Here is a 15,589-nt window from a genome sequence, read left to right on the forward strand (position 1 = left end):
TTCTGTTAAGGAAGAGGCCATGCTTTGTGCTTACTCAAATAGACACTCACTGTGGACATGGATTTTCCTTCCCACCTATAGTGCTTTTGAGAAACCAGTATTTGTAGATTTGAAAAGTGCCTTATTCACCATCATGGTGTTCCAAACAGCACCACTTCTAACAAGGAACTCATTTTATAGGAAATGAGTGCAGCAATTGAGCAATATTCATGGAATCCATTGGTTTTAGGTTTCTCCTCATCCTGAAGTGGAATGACTATTCGAAGACCTCCCTTGTTTCTAGCCAAGTGGCAGTGACTTGAGGATCTGGGGCAACAGCCTCTAGGAGATGGCCATGATCTATCTAATCATTTATATGCATAGGTATATGGTGCTGTTCCTCTTATCACACGGATTTATGGGTCCTGCAATCAAGGTATGGAAACGGGAGTGCCTCTCCTCACTATTACCCCTAGCAAGACAATAGAAAATGTTTGCTTCCTGTCCCCACAACAAGAGCTCTAGCTCTTCTGGGCTAGAGGTCTTCATGCCAAAGAAAGAAATGCTTTCACCAGGGGATAAAACAATGATTCCATTGAATGGGAAGTTGAGTCTTGCAGCTGGCCACTTTGGACTCCCCAGACCTCTCAATCAACAGGCAAAGAAGGGCTGTACTGTACTGGCTGGGGTGACTGAACCTGACTATCAAAGGAAATTGAGTTCCTCCTACAAAAAAGCTGTGGAGGAGTATGTCTGATGTGTTCAGAGAGCTTCTTGATACTCCCGTGGTTCACGGTTAAAGTCAATGAACAGCATATGCATATCACATCATCATGATATACACTTTAAATATCTTACACTTTCATTTGTCGGTGAAGCTGAAAAAAAGTCGGTGGATAATTATAATAACCTAACTGAGACAAAACATCCAACGGCCAAACCGTTCAAGAAAGAAGGTTTGAAGGGTGCCTGGGTGGCTCAGTCAGTTGAGCATCTGGTTCTTGGTTTCAGCTCAGGTCGTGATCTCAGGGTCAATGAGATCGAGCCCCGCATCGGGCTCTGCACTCAGCCGGGAGTCTGCTTGGGATTCTGTCCCACCCACTCTGCCCTTCCCCCCATCCCTACTCTCTCACGCATGCCCATGCACATTCTTTCTTTCCCATAAATAAATAAGTAAATAAATAAATAAATATTCATTAAAAAAAAAAAAAGAAGAATGAAGGTTCGAGTCATCTCTCCAGGCAAAGAATCATGAGGAGCTGAGGTGCAGCAGAGGACAGCAGTAGTGAAAGAAGGCAGTTGTCAGTGCCAGCAACATGGCCTGCTGCAGACACCAGGACTGTATTAGGATTTTGCCTGAAGAGGCACTACCATACCCTTCCCCGAGTGGGAAAACAAACAAATAAGAAAGCAAACTATATATTCAACTGATATTCTCAGGGCCAAAGCCAAATTTTACTGATGGAGAATCACAACACTAAAAAGCTTCATTGTTTTTTCTTAACCTCTAGAAGGCAGTTCCCTTGAGTGCCACATTCTAGGAAACCAGCAATATCCAGCACCATTCCACAGCACAGCAAACTGGTCCTTGTTTCTCACAGATAGTTGTGGTAACAGGCTATGTTTGTGATGTAATTAACTTTGTTGTGAAGATGGTGAAAATTACTTTTTCTAGTACCTTCTCAATGTTGTGAATCTTTTTTAAAATCTGAAAATAAACAGAAAAGTCATTAACCAAAAGACACCTAAAACACTTACGCTGTGCAAGACATTGTGAGGGATACAAAAAGGAGCTTACAATGTACATGGGACTATAAAATGAGTCTTCATGGAAAGTTGCAGGATACTAAATCCACACAAAAATCAGTTGTGTTTCTGTACACCAACAATGAAAAATCTGAAATGGAAATGAAGAAAACAATTCCATTTATAATAGCATTAAAAGGAATAAAATACTTAGAAGGGCACCTGGGTATCTCAGTCAGCTAAGCGTCTAACTCTTGGTTTCAGCTCAGGTCATGATCTCAGAGTCCTGGGATCGAGCCCTGCATTGGGCTCCATGCTCAGTGGGGAATCTGCTGGAGATTTTCTCTCCCTTTACATCTCCCTCTGCCCCTCCCCCTGCTCATGTACTCGCGTGCGCTCTCTCTCTAAAATAAATAAATAATTCTTTTTAAAAAAGAGTAAAGTACTTAGAAATAAGCCTAACAAAGAAAGTGAAAGATTTGTACATCGAAAACTATAAAACATTGCTGAAATGGGGCACCTGGCTGGCTCAGTCAGTAGAGCATGTGACTCTTGATCTCGGGGTCATGAGTTCAAGCCCCATGCTGGGTGTAGCGTTTACTTTAAAAAAGTGCTGAAAAAATTTAAGATGACACAAATAAATGGAAAGACATCCCACGTCCATGGGCTGGAAGATTTAATATTGGTAAGAAGCTTATACTATCCAAAGCAATCTACAATGTAATCCCTATCAAAACTGCAATAGCGTTTTGTGCAGAAATAGACAAATTCATCCTAAGAATTCATATGAAATTTCAGGAGACACTGAATAGCCAAAACTATTTTGAAAAGGAAGAATAAAATTGGAAGACTCACATTCCTGATTCTAAAATGTATTATAAAGCTTCAATAATTAAAACAGTGTGGTAATGGTTTAAAGAAACACAAATAGACCAATAGACTAGAGAGCCTACAAATAAATCCTTGCATATATGGTCAAATGTGCTTCTACAAGAGTGTCAAGACCATTCGATGAGGAAAGGAGTCTCTTCAAAAAAATGTTACTGGGGGAGGGGGGGCATGTGGCTGGTTCAGTCACTAGAGCACATGACTCTTGATCTCAGGGTCATGAGTTCGAGCTCCACATTAGGTGTAGAGCTTACTTTAAAAAAATTTTTTTAAATGGTACTGGGATGGAATATTACTCAGCCATCAGAAAGGATGAATACGTACCATTTGCATCGACATGGATGGAACTGGAGGGGATTATGCTGGGTGGAATAAGTCAAGCATAGAAAGACAATTATCATATCATTTCACTTATATGTGGAAAATAAGGAATAGTGTGGAGGACCACAGGGGAAAGGAGGGAAAACTGAATGGAAAAAAATCAGAGAGGGAAAAAACCATGAGAGACTCTGGACTCTGGGAACCAAACTGAGGGTTATAGAAGGGAGGGGGGGTCAGGGGATGGGGTAACCGGGTGATGGGTATTAAGAAGAGCACATGTGGTGATGAGCGCTGGGTGTTCTATGTAACTAATGAATCATCGGACACTACATCAAAAACTAATGATGTACTATATGCTGGCTAACTGAATATAATAATAAATAAATAAATTAATTAATTAATTAAGGCACTGGGAAAACTGGATACCCACATAAAAAAGAATAAAGTTAGACCCTTATCTTACACCATAAATAAAAATTAATTCAAAATGGATTTAAGACCTAAATGAAAGACCTAAAACTATAAAACTCCTGAAAGAAAACATAGGGGGAAGTCTTCATGACATTGGACTTGGCAATAATTTCCTCTTTTAAAAGATGTATTTATCATTTGAGAGGGAGCGTGGGGAGGGCAGAGGGAGAGAATCAGCAAGCAGACTCCCTGCTGTGCATGGAACCTGACTTAGGGCTCAATCCATGACCCATGAGATTATGACCTGAGCCGAAACCAAGAGCTAGACACTCAACCAACTGAGCCACCCAGGCGCCCCAGTAATTTCTTAGATATAACACCAAAAGCCAAAATAGACAGTGCTGTATGTAGAGAAGGCATGTGCAAGGGAGGGAGTTCAGGAGTTCAGTTTAAACACATGGAATGGGTTGAGTTTTAAATGTCTCTTAGACATGCAAGTGGAGATACCATGTACGCATTTGAATTTGATTCTGGAGTTCAGGAGCAAGTTGTAATCTAGAGGTATCAATTTGGGTGTTATTGAAATAAACGTCGTCATATTTTAAGTTCCAAGACTAGGTGGGGTCATCTAAGGAGAGAGTATATTCAAGGGAAGAAGGCCCAGGATCCGGGTTAGTGGCCCTACAATATTTAGTAGTGGGAATGAAAAGAAACAACAAGAAAAGGAGAATGAGAAAGAGTCCCAGTAAGGGGGTAAGAAATCAGGAAAATGTGGTTTCTGGAAACCCAAGAAGGTTTTCATGGAGGACTGAGTGAATGACGGTGTCAAATACTGCCGAGAAGTTAGACAACATGCAGCAGACACTGGGAACTTGACAAGGACAGTTTCAGTGGAGCAGAGAAAGCAGAGGTCAGACTGCACTGGGTTAGAAGATGAACAGGAGGTGGGGACATGCAGAGAGTGAGTCCAGGTCCATCATCCTGTTGAGCCCATAATCTCCTACTGCCCCAGAGACCTGCTTCATCCTACTAACTCTTGCAACAACTCCAAATAGTTGTGGCTTATTAGATTCTTTTCCTTCTACTTGCAAACATGCTCATATCTGTTTCTCAAAGACATAATTACCATCTTCCTTCCTATTTCATTAACAGCAAGGCCGTCCTATACCTTCTCTTAGATGACAAAGGACTGCCGGGTTCTCCAGGACTTTTCATTTTGTCTTCAAGCCCTGCAGCAAACTCATTTGCTTCATCGGTCATCAGTCACTGAAAAAAAATCAATCAACATATTCCATTAATGATAAAAATGCAACCATTGCAAAGTTGGAAAGTCTGCAAATGTGCCTAAAATCATGTATTTGCATCATTAATATAAGTTTTAATCATGCGGCAAAAATTTACCATCCACCAAGAAATGCTCTGTTCTCAGATATGCAACTTAATTTTAATCCAGTCTAAGTGGAATGAGGAGGAACTGAAAATACAAAGTGTTGTCCAAAGACAAACATGATACAACCATGATTAATCAAAATGTTTGGGGAATGAGTGGCTCTCATCAACCAAAAGGAGCCAAACACATGGTTACCCATTAAAGAAGTAAAACCCATTCTGTGCCAACTCCCTTTAGGGGAAATCATTTTGTGTGTGTGTGTGTGTGTGTGTGTGTGTGTGTGTGTGTGTGTGTGTGTTTATGCTTTAAACTCATCATTAACAAAATTGATTACCACTTAACTAATGCTACACATAGACGGTGAAGGGTAGGGTAGTTTGAAAATTAAGTCCCCAAACACAGGGAGATTCAAATATGTCCACCTAGGTGCCAGGTAGAGAGGAGTGCTTTTCAATGTCGGGAGATATGGACCAGAAGTATAGAAGGTTAACTTTAAAAAAAAAAAAGTTATCTTTAAGCTGTTATCATCCAAGGATAACCAAAACTATGCCCCCTGTTATTTGAATAAAATCACAAAAAACAATTTTTCATACAATTTGCATTTCCTGCAATAGAAGAGTACAAAGAGGGTGAAAACATGTCATTTAGCATTACTACCCACCAGGTACAATTCTAAGGGCTTTACATGTATTAACTCACTTAATCCCCTGTAGAGCCCTGTGAACTAGGTGTGATTATCATCCTCATTGTTATAAATATGGAAACCAAAGCACAGAAAGATTTAGGGAAACTCTAATTACTTAAAGACTGGGGTCATGTGGAATACCGTCAAGTCTAGTTTTTGTGAGACAAGGATTATTGCTTGTCCTGTGCCTTTATACCAATGACCTCTTTCACAAGTGCAGATATAATGTGTCTCTCCCACCCCCGCCAGGGCTGTGATAGAACTCCAGGGAAGAGCCACCCTTCAGGGCTTAGAAAGACCACCCAAGGAAAAGCACCACGCCCAGCACTGAATTATAACATCAGAGGAAGCATCCTCACCAGGTTGAAATAGAGCACCCAAGGAAAATTCCCCTACTGCACAGCTGAGATATGGTGCCAAAGGGAAATCCCTCCCCCAGTACTGACATAACACCCAAGAAGGAGTGCCACCCCTGGGCTGAAATAGAAAACCCAGTGAAAAGTCCTCTCCAGGGCTTAGAGAGAGCTTAAGAGGAAAATCCCCTTTCCAAAGGGGTTCAAGTCCAGATCTTGTTGGAGAAGCTGAGCTATGACGCCGTGTATGGCAGAGGATTTCTGTGGTTCTGGAAAACCACCCTCTGGAATTAGAGCTGTAGAACCCAAGGGAGAATCCATTTGTCTAGGGCTGAGAGCAAACACTGAAGGGAAAGCCCCTCCTTTAACACCGCTGAGATAGAGGTCCTTAGGAATATACCCTCCTTGCCTCCACTCAGACAGGGCACTCAAGTAAAAGCCCCCTCTCCATGTCGAAGACAGAGCATCCAAGGAAGAGCCCCCACCCCAGGGCAATGTAAAACACCCATGGAAGTGTTTCCCTTTATAGAGCTTAGATACAGAATCTAAGAAACAGCTCCAAACCCAGGGCTGAGATGAAGCAATCAGGAAAGGAACTCCCCACTGCATGGCTGATAAGCAAGCAAGGAAAGTCCCTTCCCCCAACATAGCAGAGACAGGGAAGACCCATGGGAAAGTCTTCCCCCAGTACTGAGTACCAAAGATGAGATCCTCCTCGCTGGACTCAAAGAAAGCCCCCTCATCAACACAGCTGAGAGTGCCCAAGGGAGAGTTCTCTCGAGGGCTGAAATAGTCACCCAAGAAAGAGACCCCCACATAGCTAAAGGCAGAACACCCAAGGAATAGTCCCCCACCCCAAGGAAGAGTTCTCCTTCCCAGGGTTCAGATCAACCAAGGAATAGTACCACTCCCTGGGCTGAGAACACCCAAGGAAGAATCCCCTTCCAGGGCAGAGAAAAAGTTCCCAAAGAAAAGTATTTCCACACCAAGAGTTGAAATCCTTACCTTATTGAAAGAGACTAGAAGCAACTCAGAGAATGGCAGTCAAGTTGTGGTACCACACCAGTGGAACTTTCTAGAAATCTGCCCTCTGACAGCTGCCAGAAATCTGTCTCAGGGTATCTGATGATGTTGTACAGAGAGATGTCTCACCTGAAGCACTCTAATGTATTACTGCTTTGGAGGGTTTAAAGAGAAGTTGCTGGCCAAGGAGTGCTGCTGGCCACAATGCCCTGTACCAGCTGGGTACTGGAGAAGCCGTGTGGGGTACAGAATCTGGTGCTGGAGAAATCTCACGCCCAGCAGGGGCCTGCTGTGCCAATGATGCAGAACCAGGAAGCAAAACTTTCCCGCTGCCATATCTCTGGCGCCCCCTACAGACAAATTTCAGGGACAACTGCCACAAGAAAACAAAATTTAAAGGAACTAGCCCATTTCCACAGATCAGGGGAATTGGGAGCTGAGAGGCAAGAAATCCATAACCAGTATACTGTATTAAAAAAGGAGCAAAGTCATACAATCATCCTAATCAATGTAGAAAACATAAGTGATACAATGTAATAACTATTCATGAGGTCAAAATTAAAAGCATTTGTTGAGGAGTGAATCTACCAGAAAACTACAGTACACCTTATTCCAAGCAGTGAAAATTAAAAGTATTCTTTGTAAGATCAAGAACAAGACAAGAGAGGCGCCTAGGTGGCTCAGTCAGTTGGGCATCCGACTCTTGATTTTGGATCAAGTCATGATTTCATGGGTCAAAAGATGGAGCCCCATATCAGGCTTCTTGGTCAGTGGGGAGTCTGCTTGAGTTTCTCCCCCTCTGCTCCCCCCTCAAATAAATAAATAAATCTTTAAAAAAAATAAAAGAATAAGACAAGAATGTCCATTATCACCACCTCTCTTCACCACCGGACTACAAGAATCCCTAGCTTTCACCCTGAGACAATAAAAGATAAGTAAGTTATTTAGCTAAACTAAAAACTCAAAGTAGTCTACAGACAAAGAATTTAACCATGAAGCCAGATATAAAATCAACATATAAAAATTAACTGCATTTCTATATAACAGCCACAAGAAATTTAGGAAATGTACGTTTTAAAGCTATTATTAAAATTAGCAAAACTATATAAGGAATAGATATATAAAGATAGGAATATATAGTATATATGGAATATATACATGACAGAGAGAGAGAGTGTGTGTGTGTGTGAGTATGGAATGGATACAACTAAATGCGTGTAAAACCGGTATGCAGCTAATTATAAAATTTATTGAAAGACATCATAGAATATTTTTAAAGAGATGGCTACACCGTAAACACCATAAATAGGAAACTCAGTGTCCACTTCCTCCACCACCCAATTTAATGTATAAATCTAGCACAATTACAAACTAAACCCCAAAAGGGGTTTTCATGAAACTTGAGAAGCTGATTCTAAAATTTACATGGAAAAGTAAATGCCCCCAAATAGTCAAGACAAACATAAAGAAGAACAAATTAGGGGGATCTGCCTTACTATCCCAAGGCTTACTAGCCTTTAGTAATTAATAAAGACAGTATGCTAGAGATGCAGAGGTATATACATTGGACAACGCAGAGCCCAGAAATAGTCTCATGCATAGGAGGAAATCTGAAGCATTTCAGAGATGTCATTTCAGATCACTGGGGAAAGAACAGACTTTTTTCATTTTCGCAATATATGGTGCTGGGACAACTGGCAATCTACGTGAAAAATAATGCAGTTGGGTTTCTTCTTCACACCATATACAAAAAAAGAAACAAATTTAGATTGATTAAGTACTAAAGTATAAAAATAAACAAGACTGTAGAAGAAATTTGGAAGACTTCAAAATAAGAAAAGATTTCTTAAGGAAGGCATAAAATTGTTACACATAAAAGGTTGATATAATAGTATTGGTAATACTCTCACTTTTAAGTTTGATGGTAAGAGTACAATTAAGTTTCTTCTTACATAAATGCCCCATATATTTTTGTATGGATGAAATTGCATGATAAAATGTTTGACTGGAAAAAGAAAGGCATACAGAGTACAGCAGAGAAGGAGATACTGACCTCCTTCATAACCCCGGAAGAAATAGGGATGCCTGGGTGACTCAGTTGGTTAAGTGACTGACTCTTGGTTTCGGCTCAGGTTGTGAGCTCAGAGTCATGAAATCGAGCCCCGTCTCAGGCTCCACACTTTGGGCAGAGTCTGCTGGGGACTCTCTTTTCCTCTGCTCCTCCCCCGATCTCTCTCTCTCTCCCCCCCCCCGTCTCTAAAATAAATAAATAAATCTTTAAAAAGAATAACCATACAAAAAATAAATCCAACTTTTAGCAGAATTCTAGTCTTACTAGCAAACCTATGGTTTGAAGAATTATTATAAAAGCAGGGTTAACATTAAAGAAAATCGTAAAAAACAAAAATCCTAGCAAACTGTTATTTTTTTAATGGGTACTTGCTTCTTCCCATGAATGCAAAACGGGTCGACATTTAAAAAGCTATTCTTTTTTTTAAGATTTTTATTTATTTATTTGACAGAGAGAGAGACAGCGAGAGAGGGAACACAAACAGGGGGAGTGGGAGAGGGAGAAGCAGGCTTCCCACTGAACCGGGAGCCCAATGCAGGGCTCAATCCCAGGACCTTGGGATCATGACCTGAGCCGAAGGCAGAAGCTTAATGACTGAGCCACCCAGGTGCCCCTTAAAAAGCTATTCTTAAAAAAAGAAAAAGGAATAGAAAAGTTTCACAGAGATGAATTTCAAAAAATAAATAAATAAAAAGTTTTCTTATAATTTGATAGGTAAAAGAAAAAAATATATGATTATTTCAATATGTACCAAAAAAGCATATGACAAAGTTCAAGATTCATTCCTAAATTTTAAAAATAATGATAACAAAGAGTAAGATATAAGGTTAACATAAAAAGTCAATTGCTTTCCTAAATACCAACAATTAAAATTGGAATTTAATATTTTAAAAACAATACCATTTGTAACACCAAAATAATAAAATACATATAAATCAAACAAACCATGTACAGGATCTGTGTGGAAAACCACAAAATCTATATAATAAAGAGATACTACATGTTCACAAATTGGAAGATTCAGTATTAATATCAATTCTGTCTAACATGATCTATAGATTCAAAGTAATTCCAATCAAAATCTCAGCAAGTTATTTTGTAGTTATTGACAAACTAGCTGTAAAGATTATAGGGAAAGATGAAAGACCCTGAATAGCCAACACGATACCGAAAAATAAGAAGAAAGATGGAGGACTCACACTACCCAATCTCAAGACTTAGTATAAAACTACAGTAGTTAAGAGTATGGTATTGATGAAAGAGTAGACATATAGATGAACGGAACAGAGTAGACAAACCAGAAATAGAGCCACACATATAGTCAACTGATTTTTGACAAAGGAGCAAAGGCAATTCAATGGAGAAAGTCTTTTCAACAAATGGCATTGGAAAAATCAGATGTTCACATGGGAAAAAAGGAACCTAGACATAGATCAAACAAAAATTAACTCAAAATGGCCCATAGGCCTAAATATAAAGTGAAAAACAATAAAACTTCTATAAGAAAACAAGAGAAAACCTAGATGACTTTGGGTTTAGAAATGAGCTTCTATTTTTAAAATTTTTTTAATTTAAATTTTAGTGAACATACAGTGCAATATTGGTTTCAGGAGTAGAATTCCGTGATTCACCACTTACATACAACACCCAGCGCTCATCATAAGTGCCCTCCTTAATCCTCATCACCCATCTAGCCCATCCCCCACCTCCCTCCCTCCATCATCCCTCAGTTTGTTCTCTATCTTTAAGAGTCTCTAATGGTAGGGCACCTGGGTGGCACAGTTGCTTGAGCATCTGACCTTTGAGTTCTGCTCAGGTCATGATCTCTGGGTCATGAGACTGAGTCCCACCTCGAGCCCCATGTCAGTCTCCATGCTCAGTGAAGAGTCTGCTCAAAGATTCTCTCTCTCCCTCTGCCCCTCCCCCTGCTCTCTGTTTCTCTCTCTCTCTCTTTAAAACAAATAAATGAATCTTTGGGAAAAAAGAGGCTCTAACGGTTTGTTTCCCTCTTTCCTTTTGGAAATGAGCTTTTAAATTCAAAACCAAAAGCATGATTCACAAAAGAAATTTGATAAATTGGACTTTACTGAAATGAAAAACTTCACTGTGATAGACACTGTCATGAGAATGAAAAGACAAACCACAGACTGGGAGAAAGTACTTGAAAAACATACATCTGTAAAACACTTGTATTCAAAATATGCAAAAAACTCTTAAAACTCAACAATAAGAAAACAAACAACACAATTTGAAATCGGGGGGGGGGGGGGAANGGGGGGGGGGGGGAAGATCCAAATAGATACTTCACCCAAAGACAAATACAGCTGACAAATAAGCATATGAAAAGGTGCTCAACATCATCTGTCGTGAGAGACCTGCAAATTAAAACACGATCTCATGGGGCGCCTGGGTGGCTTAGCCAGTTAAGTGACTGACTCTTGGTTTCGGCTCAGGTCGTGATCTCAGGGTCATGAGATCAAGACCCGTGTCAGGTTCCACACTTCTCAAGGAGTCTGCTTGGGACTCTCCCTCTCCCTCCGCCCCTCCCCCTACTCCCTCTCTCTTTCTCTCGAATAAATAAACCTTTTTTATAAATAAATAAATAAATAAAACAGGATATCACTACACACCTATTAGAATAGCTAAAACCTGACTATGCCAGCTGCTGACGAGGGTGCCGAGCAACAGAAACTTGCATTCATTGTTGATGGGAATGCCAAATGGTGCAGCCACTTTGGAAGACAGCTTGGCAATTTCTCATAAAGCTGAACATAATCTTACCATATGACCCAGCAATTGTTCACCTTGGAATCTACCCAACTAATATGAATAATTATGTTCACACAAAAACTTGCATGCACGTGCTTAGGGCAGCTTTATTCATACTCGTCAAAAACTGGAGATGTCCTTCAACAGGTGATGCGTAAACAGACTGTGGAATGTTCATTCAATGGACTATTATTCAGAGATTTTAAAAAATGAGTTAGGCCACAGACAGACATGGAGGAATCTTGAATGCATACCGCTAAGTAAAAGGAGCCAGTCTAAAAGGGCTACATACTGCATGGTTCCAGCTATATGACATTCTGGAAAAGGCAAAACTATAGAGACAGTGAAAAGACCAGCAGTAAACTGGGGTTCCAGAGAGAGGGACAGGGTTGAATAGGTTAAGCACAAGGGATTTTTGGAGCTATGAAATTATTCTATATGATAATGCAATTGTGGACACATAACTTTATGGATTTGTCAAAATCTGTTGAACTTTTGGGCACAAAAAGTGAACCCTGGTGTATACAAATTTTTAGAAATCATTTAGGTCGGGGGAATCCCAGAGTAGAAGGCAGAATGTGACAAAGCAATCCAACTGTGAAACAAGCATACTGAAGGGGAGGGGTGCTGACTTAAGTAACTTCGGAAATGAGTGGGGTCTGTAAAATAATGGCAAACAAACATACATAATCACTGCTCTGGTTGGAAATGTTGTCTTCCATGGGAGCACAGGGTGATGTTTCTGAAACTGCGTATACTGGATTTAAACAATTCAAGTAAACAGGTAGCAGATGGTGGGGACCAGGTTTCTTAGTGTGGGAGTGGAAGTTTGTGAATCAGCAGGAGAGGTGGTTAGAAAATTTTATGTGGAGATGGATGGAACATCAGTACGATTTTGTGTTTCACTTAATAGAACTACAGAGGTTACAACCAGAAATATTTATATATGTGTGTATATGCACAGGTTGGTGCGTACACATACATTTTCTTGCTCTGTCAGCTGAAAGGCCCTCGAAGCAACAAAACGCCAGCAGCACTGGGCACAACTAAGGCCCAGATCCTGGTTTCTAATACCATTCTTCCATAAAAGGAACCAGGTTCCCTGGAGAAAAGGCTGATTCTAGGACTGGGGAAGGAAGTATACATGATGAGCCTGGGACATCTTGTAGTGCCAGATAGTAAGGAAGTGCTCAAAACAAAATAAGAAAGTCCACAACAATGCGAGTATGTCAGAGGGACACAGGAGCCCAATGAAAGAGCTCCCAATGTCCAAAACTAGGACAATTCCAACCTCAAAATAGTGTTACGTGATAACTCAAAGTATAAAAAAAAATCCAAGAGCCCAAACTCATATAAATAAATGATTAAATTAGCAAGTGGGAAAGAAGAAACATATCTCCTGTGCAGAAGAATGCCAAGTAATTGATGTATGGAATGTGGAAAAAAGAGTAGATTTACAGTGGCGAAACCTGACAAACACTAACTTAGGTGATCAAGAATAATATCAACAGTGATTAAGTCATGTCAATAAATATGTACCCTTGATATGGTAACAGCACACATAATCCCAGTATAATAATGGTAAAAAAAAAATCAGACAAATCCCAATAAAGGAACATTTACATTTTACCAAATACCTGACCAGTATTCCTCAAAGCTGTCAAGGTCGGGGCGCCTGGGTGGCTCAGTCGGTTAAGCGTCTGCCTTCAGCTCAGGTCATCATCCCAGGGTCCTGGGATCGAGCCCTGTGTCGGGCTCCCTGCTTAGCCCGGAGTCTGCTTCTCCCTCTCCCTCTGCCCCTCCCTCCAACTTGTGCTCACTCTCTCATATAAAATCTTTTTAAAAAAAAGCTGTCATCAGAAACAAGGACAGTATAAGAAACTGTCAAAGCCAAGAAAAACCTAAGAAGACGCCACAATTAAATGTAATGCAGTATCCTGGATGGAATCCTGGAACACAAAAAGGATATTAAGTAAAATCTGCAGAAGCTTGAATAACTGTAGTTTACAATAATGTATCAATATTGGTTCCTTGCTTGTATCAAATGTCTCATGATAACCTAAGATGTTAGCAGTAGGGGAAACTGCGTATGGGGTACGTGGGAACCCTGCACCATCTTCCCAATTTTTCTGTAACTCTAAAATGGTTCTGAAAAATAAAGTTTATTTAGATAATATCATTTTTTTAAAAAAAGGAGGGGGACTGTTAAAAGAGACTGGAGAGACACACTAACCAATGTAATTTGCGAACCTTGGTGGGGTCGGCTATGAAAGTCATTCTGGAGACACATGGGGAAATTTGAATATAATATTGGATGGTTCACCATTTTCTTCAGTGTGAGAGTGGTATTGTGGTTAAATGGGAAATGTCCTCATCCTTATAGGAACAGAGCATGACGTATTTAGGGATGTCATGGTCTCGTGAAGTATGATCATGAAGTCCACACATACCATAAACTACCCAGGAGGGGACAAAAGCATGTTTGGAGACAACAAAAGCCAAGTGGCAAAATGTTAGGAATCGTAACTAAATGAAAAGTATATTGGTATTCCTCATATTATTCTTTCACGATTCCTGTAAGTTTGAAATTTTTCAAAATAAAATTTTAGAAAAATATCGGGATTCTAGAGATGAACAAAATGATACTGAAGTCACTCTAGAAATATAAACATGCATGAATAACTAGGAAAACGTCCTGAAAATAGTAATAATGTTGTGTGGACTAGCAATGCAAAATATGAAAGTGTATAGCAACTTAAAATAATAAAATAATTAACAGACTGGTAATTTTTGTAACAGACTGCAGAGCTCAGAAACAGATCTAAATACACACGGAAATTCAATGCATGGATGAAGGCGGATTTTCAAATCAGTGTGGGGAAAAAAGTAAAAAAGTGGGGTTGGGACAACCAAATAGCCATTTGGGGAGAAAAATGTTGAATCCTTACCTCATTCCTTCTACCTAAATAAAGTCCAAATGAAGCAAAGACTTAAAGGTTAAAAAAAAAACCTTAAAAGTACTGGAAAAATACATGAAATTTATTCTTAAATGTAAAGGCCTTTTTAAGCAAGGCACAAATCCCTGAAGCCATAAAGACTGCTAAGTTTAACTACATAAATAAGTAAATAAATATATAGATGAATCTCAGGAAAATATTCTTAAACAAATGACAATGGACCAATTTTCTTAGCTTACAAAGAGCTCATACAAATCAATAAAAAGCAAATCATCTAATAGAAAACAGAACATGACCACACAGTTCACAGAAAATGAAATATAAGTAACCAATAAGCATGAAAATGTGTTCCATATCCTTCATTAACATGTAATATAGCTAATGTAAGATGCAAGATATCATTTATTCAGTTTCAGAAGATCAAATGTTTAAAAGCTTAGTACCCAGTATCAGCGTGGGCCTCGGAAATAATTATTCTTACAAATTATATGTGGGAGAATAACTGGGCCAAGATTCCTGGAGAACAACTTGGCAATAACTACTTAAATGAAAACGAAAAATACCCTTTGATCCAGCAATTCTACTGCTAAGAATTAACTCTGTGGGTATAATCTCATTATATGTATCAAGTATGTTCACCGCAATATGGTTTAGCAATAGTAAAATATTGAAAAACACCTGAGATCTCATCAGTGTTCGAACATTTGTAACACATTCATACAATGGAATACCACACAGTCATTAAAAATAATGAGGTATTTCTGTATATTCTGATATAGAAAGATCTTGTAAGACACAGGTAGCAAAAACAGCAAGGTACAGTAGTGTATACAGTCTGATTCCATTAATGTAAAGTTTTTAAAATACATATTTGCTGGCAAATAATTTTTCCCCAAACGAATATACAGGACACTCTAAGCTGGTTACCTTTGGAGAGACATGAGGCGCAGGAGGGAAGGGGGCAAGTTTCAACGACATGCCTTTCTGTACCATCTG

General features: G+C 39.5%; 1 long non-coding RNA gene across 1 annotated transcript; it reads right to left on the reverse strand.

Moving 5' to 3' along the window:
- Window positions 1–1,507: 1,507 nt before the first annotated feature.
- On the reverse strand, window positions 1,508–7,049 carry LOC117797409. Its single transcript, XR_004622345.1, has 4 exons — window positions 6,779–7,049; window positions 4,514–4,611; window positions 1,778–1,876; window positions 1,508–1,687 (listed from the first exon to the last, which is right to left on the reverse strand). It is a non-coding gene; the product is annotated as an uncharacterized LOC117797409 (long non-coding RNA).
- Window positions 7,050–15,589: the final 8,540 nt, after the last annotated feature.

This window comes from Ailuropoda melanoleuca, chromosome X (assembly GCF_002007445.2).
Source record: "Ailuropoda melanoleuca isolate Jingjing chromosome X, ASM200744v2, whole genome shotgun sequence".
Lineage (NCBI taxonomy): Eukaryota > Metazoa > Chordata > Mammalia > Carnivora > Ursidae > Ailuropoda > Ailuropoda melanoleuca.